At 36.6% G+C, this 4,444-nt stretch overlaps 2 long non-coding RNA genes across 2 annotated transcripts; one reads left to right on the top strand and one right to left on the bottom strand.

Annotated features, from left to right (window-relative positions):
• The first annotated feature begins 6 nt into the window (after positions 1-6).
• LOC107835456 (uncharacterized) lies at positions 7-1,726 on the top strand. Its single transcript, XR_001661270.1, has 2 exons — positions 7-147; positions 1,485-1,726. It is a non-coding gene; the product is annotated as an uncharacterized LOC107835456 (long non-coding RNA).
• Positions 1,727-2,158: 432 nt separating this feature from the next.
• LOC107835455 (uncharacterized) lies at positions 2,159-4,438 on the bottom strand. Its single transcript, XR_001661269.1, has 3 exons — positions 4,273-4,438; positions 2,488-2,817; positions 2,159-2,207 (listed from the first exon to the last, which is right to left on the bottom strand). It is a non-coding gene; the product is annotated as an uncharacterized LOC107835455 (long non-coding RNA).
• Between the last annotated feature and the right edge of the window lie 6 nt (positions 4,439-4,444).

The following is a 4,444-nucleotide window of genomic DNA, read 5'->3' as shown; positions in this document are numbered from 1 at the left end:
AATGGACGTCATGCAGTCCCGGGCCATGTCAGCGAGGGGCCGAGGGCCAAATCTGCCCCAGACCTGGTTGTAGCGCACCGGAGTCTGGGAGGCACCTGGTGTGGGAGTGCAGCTGCTGCGGCCAGCAGAGGCGGCCTGGCTCTCCGGGTGAGGCCGGCGGGAAGCAGCACCAGGGCGGGGATCCCTCTGAGCACCAGCGCTGCTTGGAAGAACCGGACGGTTCTGAACTTCGTAAGGACTTAAATATACAGAACCTTTAAAATATCTTCTTTTGGTTTAATTTACTGAAAATGTGTTTAATTAGTACAAAACGTGACAGTGAAACAGAAAATAATCGCTATGTTCTTGAAATATGTCTGAGTATAAATAAAACAGTTTGAAAGAAGAAAAAAAAAACACTTTCCATATTTTTGGTGAAAGTTTGATCAGAGAAACAAATAAAAAGCAGGAGGCAGGAAAAGTTTTAACCAAGTATTTTCTTTTCAAGTAGTTTCTAATAAATAAAATAAAATAAAAAACTAGACTTTGGCTGCACAGTGCTTTATAATTGATAAAGCTCATATGGGTCAAATCTAAATAACATAATTTTTCAATGTTCACCCCTAAAAAGCTGCAGTTCCGCCTCCCCTCCCATCTTGGCCGGTGTTTGGCATCTGCCCCATTTGGGACATCTTGATTTATCTTCATCCTGAGAGAGGAAGAGGAGGAGAGGCAGCAGAACATCAGATCCAACATCACTCACAATACAAGGAACAACTACAGTCTGACTTTTAGATTCATCAGACAGAAACTCCTGAACTTTGTAGCTAATTTCTATGGTAATAATTAAAATCTTCTTATAACATGCAGAAGATAAGAAAAATGCAACACTGCCTCCTAGCGGCCATAAATAAATACTGAAGCAGATCTCATATAATCTGAACAAAGTACATGAGCTGAGAACATAATTCATGTTTAATTATTTGAATGCATCAGACAAAAGATTGGACAATAAAAAATCTGAATATTAAAGAGCATTAATATTTAAGTTTTTGAATATTATTTAATAAAACCAAGTATATAAGTTGCATATATAATGTTATGTTTAATATGAGGTTTTCTAAGTAACACTGAAGTCTGAATATCTGCCAGAATCAGAGGAAAAGTAGTTCAGATTATTTAAGGAAGTAGAACAAAAGTTCTATGATTAGTAATTTTATGCAGCATAAATTACTTTTAAATAATATTTTTGACATGTAATTTTGTGAAAAGTTGGATCATTTGCAGATAAAAACCAATATTGATGATTTAGTTTTGCTAAAACTCTTAAAGATCATTGTTATTATTCCTGTCTGTTCAGCCACATATCTGAACATTCATCATAGAAGTAAATATATTTTTATCAAATAAAACCTGAATGAAATGGATCAGAGTCATTCTTGTTTATTAAACAGATTTATCCAGCCTCAATAAAGTCACATAAACATTTTTCTGTTTTTCTGCAGAGGATCTGCTGAGTTTTTGCTGCTCAACAAAAAGGAAGCAGTGATTGAGACAGGAAACTCAATTTACTGAGATATGGACCTGATGATGATGATGCCTTTAAGGACGCTTCGGTCAGACTGATTTAATGAGAAACACAGACTGAACTTCTCACTTCTGACTTCTTATTTTCTCCAGTTTTAACTTCAGCTTCATCCCAAGTGTAAACAGAATCAAAGTGGCTCTAAGAAAAGATGAAACTGAACTGGATGAATCTATTTTACAGTTTTGATCAGCTGCTGAGAAAATGTGAAAACTTAGAACTCTAGAGGAAAACAAATTTATAAGTGAAAATATTTATTTCCATAATTTAACAAAAAAATAGCAGAAAACCAAAGCATGTCAGAATACATTTACTTTCTGCTTTTATTTACAATGTGTTGACATTTATTTACAACATTTACACTTCAATAAACAGTAAAGAGTTTACAAAACGGGCTCCACAGTGGTGCAGTTGGTAGAGCTGTTGCCTTGCAGCAAGAAGGTTCTGGGTTCGTTTCCCGGCCTTGGGTCTTTCTGCATGGAGTTTGCATGTTCTCCCTGTGCATGGTGGGTTTTCTCCTGGTACTCCAGTTTCCTCCCATAGTCCAAAAACATGTCAGGTTAATTGGTCTCTCCAAATTGCCCCTAGGTGTGAGTGTGTGTGCATGGTGTGTCTCTGTGTTGCCCTGTGACAGACTGGCGACCTGTCCAGGGTGACCCCACCTCTCACCCGGAACGATAGCTGGAGAGGCACCAGCAACCCCTGACCCCACTGAGGGATAAGGGTGTAAAGAAAATGGATGGATGGAGTTTACAAAACATAAAACTATCATCAGTTTTCAGAGGAAAGCTTTAACAGCTACATTAAATCTTAACCTTTAAAATCAAACCAGATAAATTTAACTTCATTTCTCTTTTAACAATAATAAGCTTTCAATAAATAAGGTCTCATGTTTTTCTTCTGCCCTGCGATGGACTGATGACCTGTCCAGGGTGACCCCTCCTCTCACCAGTTGACCTCTGGAGACATTTTTTGTCCCATTAGGGAAAAATGTGTAAGAAAATGGATGGAGGTTTTTCTTCATTACATATTTACATCAGTGTTTCAGAGTCCAGGCGTCATTTCTCAGAGAAACTAAACATCTGAAGTTTCATTATAAAGATATTTTCTTCCTAGTTTGCTTTTCAAACATTTAAAAGTGGCATAAAAAACAACAATAAGAACAAAAAGTCCCAGTGAAACATAAACACTGATTCTTCCTCGTCTGTCTGGTTGTAGATTCTCAGTCGGAGGTTGAAGCTGATCAGCAGCTGCTGGAGAGAAAAGGAGAAACTTCAGTTCAGACCTGGAATCAGATGGNATTCATCATAGAAGTAAATATATTTTTATCAAATAAAACCTGAATGAAATGGATCAGAGTCATTCTTGTTTATTAAACAGATTTATCCAGCCTCAGTAATGTCACATAAATCTTTTACTGCTTTTCTTTACTGGTCTGAGAGCGTCTGCAGCATCAGGACCATCAGATCCTCAGCAGCAGAGAAACTCCTGATCTGAAGGCTTCAGGATGCTGAGCTGATCAGAGATCAGCAGCTGAGCTTCAGGATGTTTCAGGAGGCTGAGAGCAGCAGCTGCTGCTTCCTGACCACAGGATCCAGAAACCAATGAGGAGACGATGGAGTCATGATGAGACATTAAAGAGGAAACAAGCAAACAGAGAGAGATTCATTCAGGGAGAACAAGATGGAGACACAGCTGGTGGAAAAACAAGCAGGTTTTAATAAAAGTTCAGTTTCTGTTTATTGATAAAAATGACAGAAAAATCATGTGATCAAAAATTAAACTCATAAGAAGATTTGAGTTGAAACACTGAGAAAACGTTGGACATGTTGAAGAATTAATGGTTATGAAATGAAACCTCAACATTTACATTCATAAAGTTTCTACAAAAACAGTGATGGTGAAAATCTCTAAAAAAAGACCTTTAATGTTTCATGTTCATCTTTAAAATGTATTAAATGTATAAACATCATCACTTCAAAATAGTGAAATATTGACTTTATAACTTTATAACAACCAAAGGCTTCATGATGGTTTGTTCTGTTTTTTCTTCATAAGATATTTATACAAAATGTTTATCTAAATATTCCTGTGAAAATGATAAATCATTTTATCAGTAACAATCAGCTGATTCAGCATTTAGACAATAACTGATCGATACGTCTGACTGTTTTTAGAAATGATTTAAAACAGGAAACTGAAACAACAATAAACAGATAAATATTATTATTACAACATTCATTCATTACAATCTAACATTTTCCTCACCAGATCATTAAATCTAACTTTGTGTTTCTTTGGTGGCAAAATTATCATCAACCAAACTCACTTGAACAAAACTTTCATCTGTACTATATTTTCCAACTACACCTGTTGAATGATTATTTTTGTTTTTCTTTCTTTTCTTTCTCAAATAAAACCATATAATCAAGTTTATTATTAGAATCATCAGAGCTGCTGCTACTGTGACTGTCACAGCGATGAAGTTGGTGCTCGTTTCTCCTCTCTCTGGTTCTGGAGTCAAAGTTGGTCTCTGAGTTTGGATCTGATCAGCAGCTGCTGGGAGAGAAATCAGAAATATTTATTAATATTTGATGAAAACTGAGAACCAGGAGGATTCATGATGAAGATGAAGATGTTGGTTCATCAACACAGATCTTAAGAATTTAACTATTAAACAGAAATGTTTTATTATTATTTCTTCTCACTGGTAATGTTGAGTCGACATCTTCCAGAGTTGAGTCCATCTTCAGTTTTCATGTCACACCAAAACAGACCAGAGTCTTCAGTCCTCAGTCTGGACACATGGAGTCTGATTCGTCCTTCTCTGAGGACGTCTTTGTCACTCTGGACTCGTCCTGAAAACTGATCATCCTGAGA

The sequence above is a fragment of the Poecilia formosa genome, unplaced genomic scaffold, assembly GCF_000485575.1.
Source record: "Poecilia formosa unplaced genomic scaffold, Poecilia_formosa-5.1.2 Scaffold2660, whole genome shotgun sequence".
Classification (NCBI taxonomy): Eukaryota; Metazoa; Chordata; class Actinopteri; order Cyprinodontiformes; family Poeciliidae; genus Poecilia; species Poecilia formosa.
The sequence above is the reverse complement of the archived record's forward strand: the minus strand, read 5'-3'. Positions and strand labels throughout refer to the sequence as shown.